Raw genomic sequence first — 20236 nt, 5'->3', positions numbered from 1 at the left:
AAGCTTTTGTTGGAAGGATTTCCAGTACCCAGAAATGTCACTAGATCCCGTGGCTTCAGCTGATGGCTTAGAGTTTTTTCTAACCTCTAACTGTAGAAAGTATGTGCTTTTTATTTCATGGAATTAGCAGGTGGCTATCAGGGATACATGTGCTGTGTTGTCCCCATTCCTACAGAGCAGACAAGCCTCCCTGCTTTCAGAGATAAAAACCTGTAGGAGCTACTTTACTAAGCATCTCAAAGTCTGTTCCCATGTCTAATTTAGAATGCAGAGACTTGTGTAGTTACTCATACATTTGAAAAGCTCAGATTAAATAGGGGTGATCTCAACAATGATTCACTGATAGAATCTGAAAAATGAGTCATCTCATTTATGGGCTTGTCCTTGGGAGTCACCAGGCTTAGAGGTCTTTAATACCTTCCAAAGAAATTGCTGCTCTCAAGGAAAGAATGAGCCCTCCTGTGGTGGCATTTTGGTAATTACACATAGTTGTTTACATCATTGAAAAAACAAAACACTGTTTTCTTTAGTTCCCTTTATATACATTTATAGTTTGGTAAATGCTTCTGTGTTGTGATGTCTCCAGTTAACAAATTATGGAAAGAATGATGTGTTCAACACCAAGGTAGTTATGCATTCAGTGAACCACAAATATGATTCAGTATTCTGTAATCTCTGGAAACTATTTTATCTTTTTCCTCCAGAATCTGTTAGCAAGAATTAACAATTCCTTAGAAAATTAAGTGGTTCTAAACTAACTTTATAAGTCATTTAGAGGAAATAATTAAAAGTAAAGATGGTTTATAATATTAAAGATCCCCATATATCAACAATTAGTGTATCCCAGTAACATTTCAATGTGGAAGTAAGATATGTACCCATCCCAAAAGACTGGTATGGTGATTCACCTCTGCAATTTCAACATATAGATAGAGGTGTAAGGATCTTGAGTATGGGGGCTGCATAGCAAGTTCAAAGCTAATCCCGGTACACAGTAAATACCCTGTTTCAAAACCATACCAAACCAAACAAAATCAAACCAAACCGCACCAAGCAAAACCCCAAGAGGTGGATTAATAAAACGGTTCAGTCAGTAAAGGCACTTGCTGCTAAATTTGAGTTTGATCTCTAAAATCTGCATGATTATTCTGACAAGTTTGACTTTCACACATGCTCTTGGGTATGCATGTATATTATTTCTCACAAAAATAATAAATGTGAAATTAAAGAAGGAAAGAAAAAAGGCTTAGGATGTAGTTCAGGGATAGAATCTAGTACCAAGCCCCAAGTTTGATCATTACTGAAAAACAACAAAATAAAACAAAGACATAAACAGTACCTCAAAGATCTATCTAAAAAAATCTACATTATTTGCCTAAATAAGAGTTTATTTTTTTGTACAGTGTTCTTGTGATGGTTAGTCTTCATAGTCAACTACCTATGTTTAAAATCCCATAGAAAATACACCTCTGAAGATAACTGTGAAGAAATGTTCAGAGACATTTAACTGAAGAAAAAAGGACACTTTGAATGCTCTTTTATATAGCATCATTCTATATATTGGAGTCCATGAGTGAATAAAAAAGGCAAAAGCAAGCAGAGCAGCACCATTTCATCTATCTCTGCTTCTAGGCTGAGTGCACAGGGTGACAAATAGTCTCACACATTAACCACATGTTCCTCACCATGATGGATTCTATTTTCTCAAGCCATGAGCCAACCCTTCCCCTTTTAAGTGGCTTTTGTCAGGTATTCTGTAGAAGCAATGAGAAAAGTAACTATTATAAGTCCTCTGATTCCCTAGTAGCTTTAGCACTCACACAGTGGGAGTCTATATAAATGTTTATTTCAGTACAGTAGCAGAAGCTTCTGTCTACATTTCTAGCCTACCTAAGAAATGTATAATTATAATATAATTAGATATATGTCCCTGGCTTACGAGGTTTAATAAAAACTGATTCCAAAAGTGAAAGTTATGAAGCCATTCTTCCTTCTCAGTAAAAAAAGAAGTCAGCTGTCTTCTAAATATAATACTCAGGATGTCAATGATTGGAGCTAGTTTCCTGGAGATGGCATAACTATAATTCAATAGTTTAAGAAAAAAATCAATGCTTCTAAACATTGTATGCTGGCCATAATACAATGGCTAATACATTTTGGGTTTACTTAAAGATGTGATCCTAAAGTTCTCAAGTAAAATATAAAGGATTAAAATCATGTAGAATAAGATTAATGCTCTACATAATCACTTAAAGATGCATGAAAATAACAACAAACTAAGAATACAGCAATAGAAACAAAATAATTATGAAAATAGAAAATACTGAATGGAAACATATAGAATTAAATTATATAAAATATTATGCCCGCTGATGACTATGAGTCTGAACCTGCTTATGACCCCTATGCCTACCCAGGCGACTATGATATACACACAGGAGATCCTAAGCAGGACCTTGCCTATGAGTGACAGTATGAACAGCAGATTTATCAGGTGATTCCTGGAGTGATCAAAAATTCAGTACTTCCACAAGACTGTCTCAGATTTGATTGACCAGAAAGTATACGAGCTTTAGGATAGTCATGTCTCTAGTCATGTCATTGACCAGAAGGTGTATGAGATCCAGGACATTTATGAGAATGGCTGGACCAAGCTAATTGAAAGATTCTTCAAGAACACACCATGGCCTGAGGCAGAAGCAATTGCACCCCAAGTTGGCAATGATGCTGTATTCCTAATTTTGTACAAAGAATTGTACTACAAGCATATTTATGCCAAAGTCAGTGGGGGACTCTCCTTAGAACAGAGGTTCGAATCCTATTACAACTAATGCAATCTCTTCAACTACATCCTCAATGCTGATGGAGCTGCTTCCCTTGAACTCCCCAATCAGTTGCTTTGGGACATCATCGATGAATTCATCTACCACTTCCAGTCCTTGAGTCAGTACCACTGCAAGACAGCCAAGAAGTCAGAGGAAGAGATAGACTTCCTTAGATCTAATCCTAAAATTTGGAACTTGCACAGTGTCCTCAATGTGCTGCATTCTCTCATAGACAAATCCAACATCAACCGGCAGCTGGAGGTGTACATCAGCGGAGTTGACCCCGAAAGTGTGGCTGGAGAGTATGGACAACACTCCCTCTCAGAGATGCTTGGCTAGTTCAGCCTCATGGGGTTTCTGCGCCTGCATTCTCTCCTGGGGATTACTACCAGTCTATCAAGGTGTTGGAGAATATCGAGCTGAACAAGAAAAGCATGTATTCTCGTGTGTCTGAGTGCCAGGCCACCACTTACTATTATTTTGGTTTTGCATATTTAAAGATGCATCGATACCAGGATGCCATCCGGGTCTTTGCACACATCCTCCTGTACATGCAGAGGACCAAGAGTATGTTCCAGAGGACTACATACAAGTATGACATGATTAACAAGCAGAATGAGCAGATGCATGTTTTGCTAGTCATTGCTCTCACCATGTACCCCATGAGGATTGAAGAGAGCATACACCTCTAGCTGCAGGAGAAATACGGGGACAAGATAATGTGCATGCAGAAAGGTGACCCCCAGGTCTATGAGGAACTCTTCAGCTATGCCTGCCCCAAGTTCTTGTCACCTGCGGTGCCTAACTACTACAATGTACATCCTAACTACCACAAAGAGCCCTTCCTGCAGCAGCTGAAGGTGTTTTCTGATGAAGTGCAGCAGCAGGCCCAGCTCTCCACCATCTGCAGCTTCCTCAAGCTCTACACCACCATGCCTGTGGCCAAGCTGGTCGGCTTCCTGGACCTCACGGAGCAGGAGTTCTGCATCCAACTGCTTGTCTTCAAGCACAGGATGAAGAACCTGGTGTGGACCAGTGGCATTTTTGCCCTAGACGGCAAGTTCCAGTCGGCCTCGGAGGTGGACTTCTATATTGATAAGGACATGATCCATATTGCAGACAACAAAGTCGCCAGACGCCATGGGGATTTCTTTATCCGGCAGATCCATAAGTTTGAAGAGCTAAATCGAACCCTGAAGAAGATGGTACAGAGGCCCTGAAGATACTCATACATGAGTCAAGAACCTGTTTTGATATTATAGATTGGAAATATTCTGTCACCAAGAAGCCTCACCTAAGTCAGCTATCAGCTGGATTAAAATTTGTTCAATTCAAGGACTGGATTTTTAAAGCACTCTCAGTAAAGGGTCTTTGTTGGAAAAAATTATTAAATTATGGAAATCTAATTATATAAATGTATAGAGTTAATTAAAAATCTAAAATATACCTTTTTAAAAAGAATAACAAAAGTTTTAGGTAAAAATAATCAGGACAGCAGGGAAGATAGCTCTATGAGAGTGATAGCTTATTAAGTACGAGAATTTAGATTTAATTTCTATCACTGGCAAGAAAAATTATCAAGATAAAAGGCAAGAAATGTTAAAAGAATGAAAAGAACTTAAAAGATATATCTTAATACCAAATGTGATGGCATATGCTTATAATCCTAGTAATCTGGAATAAGAGGGACAAGATTTACAAGTTTAAAGTCATTTAGACTACATAGTGAGTTCCAGGCTAGCCAAGACTACATGTATAGAGTCTCTCTAAAAGACAAAGAAATAAATAAAGAAAGGAAGAAAGAAAGAAAGAAAGAAAGAAAGGAAGGAAGGAAGAAAGAAAGAAAATATGCTGTCTTAGTTAGGGTTTTACTGCTTTGAGCAGATACCATAACCAATGCAACTTTTTTTTTGTTACAGAGGAAATAACTTTTTATTTATTTATGTTTTAATTGAACAACTTTATTTAAAAAAACAAAGATAAATGTTCATATCTTAAGCATTTTTGCACAAAAATATACGAATACATTTTTGTCAGTACTTGGTTTTTTTTTTAAGGTTTGATAGTGTGCATTACAATCTTACTAGTTACAGTGAGCATAAGGTACATATTAAACATGATGTAACCTGGAATTAGTCAAAGTTTTCTTGGTGTGTAAAGATTAAGCATAATGGTTTTTCATTTTCTTTTTTTTCCTTTGAACTTCATGTAGTCTGTGAGTTGTTTCTGGGATGTTCAGAGATTTCTGGGGTTAGTATCCAATTATCAGTGACTGCATATTACGTCTGTTCTTTTGTGACTGGGTTATCTCAGGATGATATTCTCTAGATGCATCCACTTTCTTAAGAATTTCATAAAGTCATTGTTTCTGATAGTTGAGTAGTACTCCATTGTGTAAATATACCACAATTTTTGTGTCCATTCATCTACTGAAGAACATATGGGTTCTTTCCAGCTTCTGGCTATTATAAATAGGGATGCTATGAACATTGTGGTGCATATGTCTTTGTTGTATGTTGGAGCTTCTCTGGGGTATATGCCCAGAAGTGGAATAATTGGGTCTTCAGGTAGTACTATGTCCAATTTTCTGAGGAATTGCCAGACTGATTTCCAGAGTAGTTGTACCAGTTTACAACCCCACCCACACTGGAGAAGTGTTCCTCTTTCTCCACATCCTTGCCAGCATCTGCTGTCATCTGAATTTTTGATCTTAACCATTCTGACTGGTGTGAGGTGGAATCTCAGGCCAACACAACTTTTATTTTAATTTTTTAGGCTTTGTTTTTTTTTTTAAATGGATATACTTGATATACACTTAGAATTTTATCCCCTTTCCTGGATTCCTTTCCATATCCCCTATCCCATCAACTCTCCCCTGCTTCTATGAGGTGTTCACCCACCCACCTACCTGCTTCTGTCTTCCTACCCTGATATTCCCCTATACAGCAACATCAAGCCTTTGCAGTATGCCAAGGTCCAACAAGGCCACCCTCTGCTACATGTGCAGCTGGAGCCATGGGTCCATGCATTTGTACACTTTGGATAGTGGCTTAATCTCTGGGAGCTCTGGTTGGGTGGTATTATTCTTATGGGGTTTCAAATCCCTTCAAATCCTTCAATTCTTTCTTTAACTCCTTCATTAAGGACTCTGTTCTCAGTTATATGGTTAGCTGCAAGCATCTGCCTCTGTGTTTTTTATGCTTTGGTGGAGCCTCTCAGTAGACAGCTATATCAGGCTCCTGTCAGCAAGCACTTCATGACATCTGCAATAGTGTCTGTGTCTTTGGTGTCTGTGTGTGGAATATATCTCTAGGTGGGCAGTCTCTGGGTGGTCTTTCCTTCAGTTTCTGCTTCAAGCTTTGTCTCCATATTTCCTCCTGAGAATATTTTTTGGTCCCCCTTTTAAGAAGGACTGAAGCATCCTCACTTTGGTCACTCTTTTTCTTGAGCTTCATATGGTCAATGAATTACATATGGCATTCTGGGCTTTTGGGCTAATACCCACTTATTAGTGAGTACATGCCATGGGTGTATTTTTGTGATTCGGTTACCTCACAATAGTGCTACTCCCCATGTTAAGCATATTAATATTACCACATAAGCCAAATAAACAAATTAATTAAAGCAAAAGCAAATAAATAAATAAACACAAAGGAGAGGGCTATGAGAACCTTAAAAAGATAATAAGAGAACTGAAGAGATGGCTCTACTCTTTCAGAAATCCCTGGTCCTGTTTTCAGTATTCACATGATAGTTCATAATTATCCATAACTCTGGTTCCAAGAGCTCTGATGCTCCCTTCTGTCTTCCTTGGGTGTCAGGCTTGCACATGGTGCAAGTGAAACACTCATGCTCTAAACACAGAATAAATAAATCAAAAAAGTGTGAAAGTAATAAGATAGCATTGGAGACATATTTTCATCAGTAAATCAAATATTTAAATAAAACAGAAAATAAAGGAGACAATAATTTTTCTACTTCTTTTGGTGAGACTTATATAGTTACTTTGGTTGTGAAACTTCATGAGATTTTTAACAAAGGAGTTTTACGAAAATTTATTTCTATGAGCCAAGAAACAAAAACAATCCTAAATAAAGTATTGACCAAAGACCATGATTTTTATTTATTTATCTTCCTCTCATATATCCTGGTTGCAATTTCCCCCTTTTCCACCTCCAAATCTTCCTAACCCCATCTACTTCTCCTGTTTCCCTTCAGAAAAGAGCAAGCCTCCTGAGAATAGCAAACAAACTTGGTTAAACAAGATACAATAAGACTGAGCACAAACCCTTATATCAAGGTTGGGTGAGGAAACTCATGAAGATGAAGAAGGTTCCAAGAGCAGGTGAAAGAGTCAGGGACACTCCCACTGTTAGGAGTCTCACAAAAAGACAAAGCTAATAATAACATCATATATGTAAAAGACCTAGAATAGACCTCTGCAGGCTCCAAGATTGTTGCTTCAGTGTCTGTAAGTCCCTATGAGCCCTTCATTTATTCTGTGGCTGTGTCATAGACTACTCTGGCTCCACAGTTCTTCCTTCCCCTCCTCCAGGGAGAGGAGAATACCTAAGTTCTGAGGCAAGGGCCCAGTGGAGATCTCCAATTTGGGCTCTTTTTCTACCTGATGTTTTTATGTGGGTCTACATCTGCTCCCATCAGCTCTCAGAAGAAGCTTCTCTGACGATTGAAAGCCCATGATTTTATAAAGAGGATTAAAAAAATATCTGATGGTCTCTACAGGTTCTCTTTCCCCTTTGTTGGGTATTTCAGATAATGTTATCCCCATGGGGTCCTGGGAGCCTAGACTAGGAGGGAAAATTTATGAGTTCAATAAAAAGTATTTACTCAAATTAAATCAAATAAAGCCCTTTAAAGAGCACATAATGGTAGTGAATAAAAAACACTCACTAGCATAATTTCTGTCTTACTCTGATGGGTGTTCGAAATAGATAAATTATTATTTTAATTGTCTTTATAACAGTTTACTCAGTGTCTGCAGTACAAAAATTAATTAAAATTAAAAGCAAGTGAAGTAGGGATAAATTTAATTATAACAACAAAAATAAGTTTAAAATTTAAATTCCCAGGCTGTGGTGATTCTCGTAGTCTTAGACCATAGTAAGTGACACTATTAGGTGGTATGGCCTTACTAGAGTAGGTGTAACCTTGTTGGATGAAATATGACACTGTGGTCAATCTCTGTCCAGTTGAAAGAGCCCCTCGTCCTGGCTGCCTGCAGAAGAGAGTCTCCTCCTGAGATCATTTGAATCAAGATGTAGAATTCCTGTTATGATGATAATGGACTAGACCTTTGAAACTGTGAGCCAGCCTCAAGAAATGTTTGCCTTTATAAGAGTTGTTATAGTTATAGTCTCTTCTCTTCACAGCTATGAAACCCTAACTAAGACACTTGCAAAAGTAAAAGTCTGATCTCAAAAGGAATTTGTGACTTTCTGTTCATATGAACCTATAGAATGAAAGAAATAGTTAATGCATAGAAATAGTTAATGGCTGAAAGAGTATCTTACATGATCTAATTTCACTGTTGGAACAATGTTCTTTTTTAAAAAGTTGGTTATTTTATTTATTTACATTTTAAATGTTATCCTTTTTCCCAGTTTCTTCTCTGCAAACCCCAACCCATCCCTCTCCCCCTGCTTCTATGAGGGTGTTCCACCACCCACCCTCTCCTAACTTATTGCCCTAGCATCCCCCTACACTGGGGCATTGAGCTGCCACAGAACCAAGGACCTTCTTTTTTATTGATGCCAGATAAGGCAATCCTCTGCTGCATATGAAGCTGGAGCTTTGGGTCCCTCCATGTGTACTCATTGGTCATTGGTTTAGTCCCTGGAAGCTATGGGGGGGGGGGTCTGGTTGGTTGATATTGTTGTTCTTCCTATGGGTTGCAGACCTCTTCAGCTCCTTCAATCCTTCCTCAAACTTTTCCATTGGGATCCCAGTGCTCAGTCCGATGGTTATTCCTGTCTAAAGGAAGAAAGGAAGAAACTACGGAGACAAAATGTGGAACAGACACTGAAGGAAAGGCCATCCAGATACCTCCACACTTAGGGATCCATCCTATCTGCAAACGCCAAATCCAGACACCATTCCTGATGCCAAGAAGCACTTGCTGACAGTGTAGCTACTCACTGAAAGGCTCTTCCAGCACCTGACCAATATTGATGCAGATTCTTGCAGCCAACCATTTGAACAATGTTCTTAACCAGCATGATGTACTCACCAGTTAGTAGTGATTAGTAGAGGTAGCAATACATTGGGTAGAGAAAAATTAAACTGTAAAAAAAAAAAAAAGTAGGGGGAAAATCAGGAGCTAAAGAGGGAATGAGAGGTTAGGAGAATTAGAAGGGACACTACAATGACAGCAGATGATGCTCAGGACCCACTAACTGATGATAACTGAACGACAAAGCCAGGTAGTCTTGTTCCAAGATCAGATCAGCAAGAGATTTTAGGTAAGTCACAGAAATCCTTTGAACCCTCAGCTTCCTCATCTACATGACAAAGATTGGGGAAAGGGATCAAATGATATATTGTTGTAATGTGATTAAAATAGCCACTATGTATCCTGGCTGTTAGCTTTCCTCTCTTACTATCTCTTCCATTAGACAATGATTATAACATAGACAAGAAATTCTTTACTTTTTTTCTTCACTAAACTGAAATCCCTACCATAGATTCCATTCTTTGTTAAGCATACCACTTTTTCTCTGCATGCTTGAATTAATTTTTTCAGGAAAATACGATTTTCTGGCATGCATATATAAATATATATATATCCTCACATTTGATTTAACATGCATGCACACACACATGTGCGTGTGAGCACACACACACACATACACACACACATGCATAAAACATGGCAACATAACTTTATAGTGTTTTAAGTAAGCTGACAATATTGTCTTAGACCTGCACTCATAGCTATATTGGGCTAAATGAAATCTGCGGACCACAAATTGATAAGAACATGTTCTAAGAAGAGAGAATAGTTGGTTATCCACCTGAATACTTATGAAAGTTGAGGGAAGGGAGAACAAAGGATAGAAGTGAGAAGTGGCACTGGTGAGTACATTAATATCCTTGACAATAATAAAAAGATAAGTTTTATTCTTTTAGTTCAGCTGTTTGCAGGGGTAGATATTCAGTTGAACTAATGAAATCTTCTAGAACCCATACTGGACAGCTGTCTATCAGATCTCTCTTCATTTTGGTGGATCTCCTTGTCTTGGGCTCACCACTGATCACACTGAGTGCTTCTCTCCTCCCCCCACCCTCTCTTGTTTTGGATTAAGGGAAATCAAAAGTAATAGTTTCAAGACAGAATATTTGAAATTAAATAGGGCTTTTAGTAATGGAATATATGTTAATAACAAGACAAGACACAGAAATGCATGGCCATACAGGGTATAAACGACAAAGTCCAACCCAGCCCAGTTTCATCAGGACGGGCAGTCCAACTGCCCACACGTCCCTGGGAGCTAGGAAGAGCTGCAGGAGAGCTTTCCATCTTAAGTGGAAGGGTAATTCAACTTCTTCTGCCCACGTTCTACCCTGGGAGAGGCCGCCCAGAACCATCGCGGCACAGGCAAAGGTACTGCCTGGGAGTGTACACTTCTGGCCCAAGGTCAGACCCTGCCCAGGTACATCAGGACTGGACTCTGCCATCGAAATTCACAACCTACCCTGAGAGAGGAACATCCAGAAACAATCTTCTGGAGACCCACAAGTGAGACAATAAGTTCACATAGCATCACCTATAACAAGATGGCAAGAGGCACGTACAAGACTCTAAGAAACAGAAACCAAGACAACATGGAAACATCAAAACTCAGTTCTCCCACCACCACAAATAGTGGATATCCCAACTCACCTGAAAAAAAGATTTAGATTTAAAATTATACTTCACAATGATGATGGAGATCTTTGAGAGACACAAAAATAACACACTTAAAGCAGTACAGAAAAACCAGGAGAATACATGAAAACAAGTTGAAGCCCTTAAAGATGAAACACAAAAATCACATAAAGAGCTAAAGAAAAGCATAAATAGCTAGGTGAAGGAACTGAAAACAGAAATAGAAACAATGAAGAACAAAACTAAAAAAGACAACCCTTAAAATGGAAAACTAGAAAAGACATTGGGAGGCAATGCTAGCATCACAAACAGAATTAAGAGATGAAGAAGAAAATCTCAGGAGAAGAAAATAACATAGAAATCATTGATATAACAGTCATAGAAAATGCTAAAATAAAAATATTTAAGCCAAAACATCCAGGAAATTCAATACACAATGAGAAGACCTAATCTAAGGATAATAGGTATAGAAGAGAGTGAAGAATATGAACTGAAAGGCACAGTAATTATCTTCAATAAAATTATAGAAGAAAACTTCCCTAACCTAAGCAAAGAGATGACCACAAAAATACAAGAAGCCTACAGAACCCCAAAGACTGGACCAGAAAAGAAATTCTTCCTGACACATAATAGTCAAACAATAAAAACAAAAAAAAAAAAAAAAAAAAAAAAAGAAAGAAAAAAAAAAGATAAGAGAGAGAGAGAGAAAGAATACTAAAACCAGTAAGAGGAAGGACAGGTAACATATAAAGGCAGACCGATCAGAATTACCACAGACTTTTCAACAGAGACTATGAAAGCTAGAAGATCCTGGACTGACATCATACAGACCCTAAGGGAAAACAAGCTACAGCCCAGGTTACTATATTCAGCAAAACTCTCAATCACAATAGGAGGAGAAACCAAGATGTTCCAGGACAAAAAAAAATTACACAATAATCCACCCTTACAAAAGATAATAGCTGAAAAACACTGCCACAAAGAGAGAAGCTTCATCCTAGAAAAACCAAGAAACTGATCCTCTTGTAACAAACACCAAAGGAGAAAAGCACACAAATATAATTCTACCTGTAACAACAAAAAAAGCATAAACAGCAACAACTATTCCTTAATATCCCTTAACATCAATGGAATTAATTCTCCAATAAAAAATGTACTCTCAGACTGGATCCACAAACAGGATCAGCATTTTGCTGCATACAGGAAACTCATCTCAGGAACAAACACAGGCACTACCTCAGAGTAAAAGGTTGAGAAAAGGTAGAGGCTGAGCAACTGGTGGGTGGAAGACCTGGGCTGCCAGGGAGCAGAGAGATCTCTGCGGAGTGCACACGGAAAGTACACCCCCTGCCTTGCCTTGACCTGCCCTGCTTTGCCTGATCTAGCAACCAGGAACAGAAAATTAGAACTTCTGTTTCAACCCAGCGGAGACTTCAGGACGCAGAGCAGAGCCTGGCCCATCTGCCACGCAGAACTGCGGCTCGTAGAGGCTGAGCAACTGGTGGGTGAAAGACCTGGGCTACCGGGAAGCAGAGAGATCTCTGCAGAGTGCACACGGAAAGTGCACCCCCTGCCTTGCCCTGCCCTGCCCTGCCTGAGCCAGCGACCAGGAACAGAACGTTGGAAATTCTGTTCCCACCCGACGACTCTGAGGCATAGAATAGGGCTCGGCCCATCTGACACCTGGACAAGTGGAGAACCCAGGACACAGACCAGATACAAGGGAAAGGCAAGAACATATCACTGACAACAAAATGGCAAGAGGAAAGTGAAAGAGTATATCCCAAGGAAACCAAGACAACATAGCAACACCAGAACCCAGCTCTCCCATAACAGCAAATATCGGAATTCCAAACACTCCAGAAAAAGAAGACACAGACCTGAAATCATACCTCAAGATGCTGATAGAGATACTTAAACAAGAAAGGGAGGAAAAGCAAAAAGATTCAGAAGCTTTTAAAGAAGAAACAAGAAAAACACTCAAAGAACTCAAAGAACTAGAGGAAAACAGAACCAAAGAAATAAAGGAATGGAAGAGGGAAATTAAAACAGAAATTGACACAATAAAGAAAACACTAAAAGAGATAACCCTAGAGGCAGAACACCAAAAAAAGAAATCAGGAGTCACAGAAGCAAGCATTTCCAATAGATTACAAGAGATCGAAGAGAGAATCTCAGAGCAGAAGACAACATTGCAAACATAGACAAAACAGCCAGAGAAGATGCAAAAAACAAAAAGCTCCTAACCCAAAATGTCCAGGAAATACAAGACACAATGAGAAGACCGAACCTAAGGATAATAGGAAGAGGGAGAAGAGTATCAACTAAGAGGCACAGTAAATATCTTCAACAAAATCATAGAAGAAAACTTCCCCACCCTCAAGAATGAGATGACCACGAGCATAAAAGAAGCCTTCAGAACTCCAAATAGGTTGGACCAGAAAAGAAATACCTCCCGACACATAATAGTAAAAACATCAAGTACCCAAAGCAAAGAAAGAATACTAAAAGCAGTAAGGGAAAAAGGTCAGGTAACATATAAAGGCAGGCCAATCAGACTCACACCCAATTTCTCAACAGAGACTATGAAAGCTAGAAGAGCCTGGATAGACATCATGCACACCCTAAGAGAGCACAAGTAGCAGCCCAAGCTGCTATACCCAGCAAAACTATCAATCACCATCAATGGAGAGATGAAGATATTTCAAGACAAATCAAAATTCACACAATATCTGACCACAAATCCAGCACTACAACGAATTATAGGTGGAAAACCCAATTCAATGAGGGAAAATACAGCCTAGTAAAAACAAGAAAACTCCTAAACAAGAAAACTAAAAGAAGAAAAAAACACAGACACAACTCAACCCAAAAAAGCAATAATGGCAGGAAAGAGAAACAACTATTCCTTGATATCTATTAACATAAATGGGCTCAACTGCCCAATAAAGAGACATAGACTATCAGACTGGATACATAAACAAAACCCAGCCTTTTGCTGCATACAGGAAACTCATCTCAGAGACAGAGACAGACACTATCTAGGAGTGAAAGGGTGGGAAAAAAACTTCCAAGAAACAGCTCCAAGAAGCAAGCTGGAGTGGCTATTCTAATATCGAATAAAGTAAATTTCCAACTAAAAGTTATCAAAAAAGATAAGGAAGGACACTTTTTACTCATTACCAGGGAAATCTGTCACGAGGAACTCTCAAGCCTAACATATATGCTCTAAATAAAAAAGCACCCACATTCATAAAAGAAACCCTACTAAAGCTCAAAAAATACATTTCACCCCACACAATAATAGTGGGGGACTTTAATACCCCACTCTCACCAATGGACAGATCATGGAAAAAGAAACTGAACAAGGACACTGCAAAACTAGCAGAGACTTTGAACCAACTAGAATTAATAGATATATACAGAATACAACTTCTTCTCACCACTCCATGGCACCTTCTCGAAAATTGACCACATAATTGGACACAGAACGAGCCTCAATCGATATAAGAAGATTGAAATACTCCCATGCATCCTCTCAGATAACCGTGGTCAACAGCTGGTCTTTAACAACAACAAAGACAACAAAAAGCCCACATACACATGGAAACTAAACAACACTCTATTAAACGATAGTGGGGTCAAAGAAGAAATAAAGAAAGAAATTAAGGATTTTCTAGAATTCAACGAAAACGAAAACACAACATACCCAAACCTATGGGATGCAATGAAAGCAGTACTGAGAGGACAACTCATAGCCCTAAGTTCTTCCAAAAAGAAACTGGAGAGAGCTTCCATCAGCAGCCTGACAGCACAGCTAAAAGCCCTAGAACAAAAGGAAGCAGATATACCCAAGAAGAGAAGATGGTAAGAAATAATCAAAATTAGGGCAGAAATAGACCAAATAGAAACAAAAAGAACGATTGAAAAATCAACAAAACCAAGAGTTGGTTCTTTGAGAAAATCAACAAGATTGATAAACCCCTAGCCAGACTAACTAGAGCGCAAAGAGAGAGTATACAAATTAACAAAATCTGAAAGTATAGACATAACAACTGAAACTGAGGAAATTCAAGAAATCATCAGATCCTACTACAAAAAACTTATACTCCACAAAATTGGAAAATCTGATTAAATGGACAAGTTCCTAGACAGATACAACTTCCCGAGGTTAAACCAGGACTAAGTAAACCATCTAAATAACCCTATAACACCTAAAGAAACAGAAGAAGTCATCAAAAGCCTCCCAACCAAAAAAAGCCCAGGGTTCAGGGCAGAATTTTATGAGACATTTATTGCGGACATAACACGAATACTCTCCAAACTATTTTAGAAGATAGAATCAGAAGGAATACTACCTAACTCATTTCTTGAGGCTACAATAACCCTAGTACCTAAACCACACAAAGACTCTACAAGGAAAGAGAACTTCAGACCAATCTCACTTATGAACATTGATGCAAAAATACTCAACAAAATCCTTGAAAACCAAATCTAAGAACACATCAAAATGATCATTCATCATGACCAAGTAGGCTTCATCCCTGGGATGCAGGAATGGTTTAACATAAGGAAATCCATCAAGGTAATCCACCATATAAAAAAACTCAAAGATCAAAATCACATGGTCATCTCACTAGATGCTGAGAAAGCATTTGACAAAATCCAACACCCCTTCATGTTAAAAGTCCTGGAAAGAACAGGAATCCAAGGTCCATACTTAAACATAATAACACCAATATACAGCAAACCAACAGCCAACATCAAACTTAATGGAGGGAAACTTGAAGCAATCCCACTAAAATCAGGGACTCGACAAGGCTGCCCACTCTCCCCCTACCTATTCAACATAGTCCTAGAAGACCTGGCTGGAGCAATTAGACAGCAAAAGGAGATCAAAGGGATACAAATTGGAAAGGAAGAGATAAAGACATCACTCTTTGCCGATGACATGATAGTGTACTTGAGTGACCCCAAAAATTCTACCAGATAACTCCTACAGCTGATAAACGAGTTCAGCAAAGTGGCTGGATACAAAATTAACTCAAACAAATCAGTAGCCTTCCTATACTCAAAGGACAAACATGTGGAGAAAGAAATTAGAAAAAAGGTACCCTTTACAATCGTCACAAAAACTATGAAATACCTTGGTTTGACTCTAAGAAAGTGAAGGACCAGTATGACAAGAACTTCAAACCTCTAAAGAAAGAAATTGAGGAGGATCTCAGAAAATGGAAAGATCTCCCATGTTCAATCAATTGGAAAAATCAACATCTTAAAAATGGCCATCTTACCAAAAGCAATGTACAGATTCAATGCAATCCCCATCAAAATTCCAACCCAGTTCTTCATGGAATCGGAAAGATCAATGTGCAATTTCATATGGAATAACAAAAGACCTAGAATAGTGAAATCCATCCTCAACAACAAAAAAACATCTGTGGGAATCACTATCCCTGACCTCAAGCTATTTTACAAGGCAATTGTTCTGAAAACTGCATGGTACTGGTACAGAAATAGGCATATGGATCAATGGAATAGAATAGAATGTCCAGATATGAGCCCTCATGTATATGGTCACCTGATTTTTGACACAGGAGCAGTAAACATTCAATGGAAGAAGGACAGCCTATTCAACAAATGGTGCTTGTCCAACTGGCACTCAGCATGCAAAAGAATGAAAATAGACCCTTTCTTATCTCCTTGTACAAAGCTCAAGTATAAGTGGATCAAAGATCTCCACATTAAACCAGATACACTGAAACTATTAGATGAGAACATAGGGAAAACCTTAGAACACATAGACACAGGAGAAAATTTCCTGAACAAAACACCAATGGCTCAAGCTCTAAGGTCAAAGATTAACAAATGGGACTTAATGAGATTGCAAAGATTCTGTAAGGCTAAGGACATCTTCAAGAAAACAAAACGCCAACCAACAGAATGGGAAAAATCTTTATTAACACCACATCTGATAGAGGCCTAATATCCAAGGTATACAAGGAACTCAAAAAGCTAGACACCAGAGAATCAAATAATCCTATTAAACAGAGCTAAACAAAACGTTTTCAGTTGAGGAACACTGAATGGTCGAGAAACATCTGAGGAAGTGCTTGACATCCTTAGCTATCAGGGAAATGCAAATCAAAACAACACAGAGATTCCACCTCACACCAGTCAGATTGGCCAAGATCCAAAACTCAGATGACAGCAGATGCTGGCGAGGCTGCGGAGAAAGAGGAACACTTCTCCACTCTTGGTGGGGTTGCAAGCTAATACAACCACTCTGGAAATCAGTCTGGCGATACCTCAGAAAACTGGATATAGTACTACCTGAAGACCCAGCTATTCCACTTCTGGGCATATACCGCAGAGACACTTTAATACACATAAAGATATATGCACCAAAATGTTCATAGTGGCTCTATTTATAATAGCCAGAAGCTGGAAGGAACCCAGATGTTTTTCAGAAGATGAATCGATACAAAAATTGTGGTACATATATACAATGAAATATTACTCAGCCACCAGAAACAATGAGTTAACCAAATTCTTTAGAAAATGGCTGCATCTAGAGAATATCATCCTGAGTGAGATAACCCAGTCACAAAAGAACAGACATAATATGCAGTCACTGATAGTGGGATGCTAACCCCAGAGGCTTGCACTCCTCCAGAAACAACTCACAGACTGTATGAAGTCCAAGAAATAAAGAAAACAAAACAAAACAAAAAAATATTTACAAAACTAGAAAACTTTAACTATTTCCATGTTACATTTTGTTTTACATGTACTTTATGCTCATTGTAACTATTAAGTTTTCAAAGCATACTCTCAAGCCTTGAAAAAAATCAAGTACTGACTAAAAATATATTCATATAATTTTATGTAAAAATTATGTTAAAATCTGAAAAAAAGTACTGACAAAAATGTATAATTTTAAGCAAAAAATGTTTAGAATCTGTACATTTATCTTTGTTTTGTAAAATAAAGTTGTTTAAAAAAAAAGGTTAAGAAAAAACTTTCCAAAGAAATGGTCCTAAAAACAAGCTGGAGTAGCCATCCTGATATTGAAAAAAAAATGATTTTCAACCAGAAGTCATCAAAAAAGACAAGGAAGGACACTTTTTACTCATTTAAAGAAAAATCTATTAAGAGAAACTCTCAATCCTGAACATCTATGCTCAAAATTGAAGAGTACCCACATTCATAAGTAAAACTGTATTAAAGATCAGAGCATAAATTACCCCACACACAATAATAGTGGGAGACTTCACACCCCACTCTCATCCATGGACAAATCATGGATGCAGAAATTGAACAGAGACACGGAGACACTAACAAAAGTTATGAACCAAATTGATTTAATAGACATTTATAGAATATTCCACCCTAAAACAAAATATACCTTTTTCTCAGCACCTCATGGCACCTTCTTCAAAAATTGACCATATAGTTGGTTGAAAAAAAATGCCTCAACAGATACAAGAAGATCGAAATAATTCCATGCATTCCAGTAGATCACCATGGACTAAGGTTGGTCTTCAATAACAACAACAAAAATCCCACATATACATGGAAGCTAAACAATGCTCTACTCAATGACAGCTTGGTCAAGGAAGAAATTTAAAAAAAAGAGAAAAAGCCCAGCTGGAGGACTTTGAGTGCAGAACAGGTGCTCAGATCATCTGCCACCAGGAATAACAGAGATCCCGGGACACAGGCCAGGTGAGAAGGCATTCCAATAGCCTGGATGCAGAGAGATCTCTGCAGAGCATGCTGAAAGTTCGCCCCCCCCCACCTCCGCCCAATGATTCAGGGAACCAGGAATGCAGCATTGGGCTATACCCAGCTGGAGGAATTTGAGTGCAGAACAGGCACTCAGACCACCCCTCACGGGGAACAGCGGAGATCAAGGGACAAAGGCCTGGTGAGAAGGCAATCCAAGTAGCCAGGGAGCAGGAGATCCAGGGACATAGGGCAGGTACACGGGAAAGGCAAGAAGCAACCAAAGACAACAAGACCACATAAAACAGTGACAGCAAGATGGCAAGAGGAAAGTGAAAGAACGTACACCAGGGAATCCAAGACAACCTGGTAACACTAGAACCCAGCTCTCCCATGACAGCAAGCATCGGAATGGCAAACACTCCAGAAAAAAAAGACTCAGACCTGAAATTATACCTCAAGATGATGATAAAGGTCCTTAAAAAAGAATGGGAGGAAAAGTATAGAGAATTAGAAGCTTTTAAAGAAGAAACAAGAAAAACACTCAAAGAACTCAAAGAACTAGAGGAAATCGGAACCAAAGAGATGAAGGAATGGAAGAAGGAATTTTAAACGGAAATGGACACAATAAAGAAAACACTAAAAGGGACAACCCTAGAGGTAGAAAACCTAAAAAAGAAATCAGGAGTCACAGATGCAAGCATTTCCAACACACTACAAGAGATAAAAGAGAGAACCTCAGGGGCCTAAGACAACATTTAAAATATAAACAAAACAGTCAGAGAAGATGTGAAAACCAAAAAGCTCCTAACCCAAACGTCCAGGAGATCCAGGAGAATACGAAAAGACCAAATCTAGGGATAATCAAAATTGAAGAGGGTGAAGAATATCAACTAAGAGGCACAGTAAATATCTTCAACAAAATTGTAGACTAAAACTTCCCTATCCTTAATAATGAGATGACCATGAGCATAAAACAAGCCTACAGGACTCCAAATAGGTTGGAACAGAAAAGAAATTTCTCCCAACACATAATAGTCAAAACACCAATTGCCCAAAGCAAAAAAAAAAAAAAATACTAAAAGCAGTAAGGGAAAAAGGTCAGGTAACATTTAAAGGAAGACCAATCAGAATCACACCTGATTTCTCAACAGAGACTATGAAAGCTAGAAGAGCCTGTACAGACATCATGCAGACACTAAGAGGGCACAGGTGTCAGCCCGAGCTGCTATACCCAGCAAAACTCTCAATCACCATAGACAGAGAGACTAAGACATTCCAAGAAAAAACTAAATTTACATAATATCTTACCACAAACTTAGCACTACAACGAATTATAGATGGAAAACTCAATATAATGAGGGGAACTACATCCTACTAAAAATAAGAAAACTCCTAAGCAAGAAAACCAAAAGAAGAGAGACATATAGGCAAAATTCAATATCCAAAAGCAAAAATAGCAGAAAATGGCAACCACTATTTTTGATATCTGGTATCATAAATGGACTCAAATCTCCAATAAAAAGATATAGGATACCAGACTGGATTCATAAGCAAAACCTAGCATTTTGCTGCATACAGGAAACTCATCTCAGAGACAAAGAGAGACACTATCTCAGATTAAAATGTTGGGAAAAAACATTCCATACAAATGGCCCCAAGAAGCAAACTAGAGTGGCCATTCTAATATCAAATAAAGTAGATTTTCAACCAAAAGTTATCAGAAAAGATAAGAAAGAACACTTTTTACTCATTACAGGGGAAATTTGTCAGGACTAAATCCCAATTCTTAAAATAT

The 20236-nt window shown here is 38.3% G+C and overlaps 1 pseudogene across 1 annotated transcript; it reads left to right on the top strand.

Annotated features, from left to right (window-relative positions):
- Positions 1–2362: 2362 nt before the first annotated feature.
- Positions 2363–4045, top strand: LOC308420157 (eukaryotic translation initiation factor 3 subunit L-like; annotated as a pseudogene). Its single transcript has one exon. The product of its transcript is annotated as a eukaryotic translation initiation factor 3 subunit L-like (transcript).
- Positions 4046–20236: the final 16191 nt, after the last annotated feature.

Source organism: Micromys minutus (genome assembly GCF_963924665.1).
Source record: "Micromys minutus genome assembly, chromosome: 4".
NCBI classification, from domain to species: domain Eukaryota; kingdom Metazoa; phylum Chordata; class Mammalia; order Rodentia; family Muridae; genus Micromys; species Micromys minutus.
The sequence above is the reverse complement of the archived record's forward strand: the minus strand, read 5'-3'. Positions and strand labels throughout refer to the sequence as shown.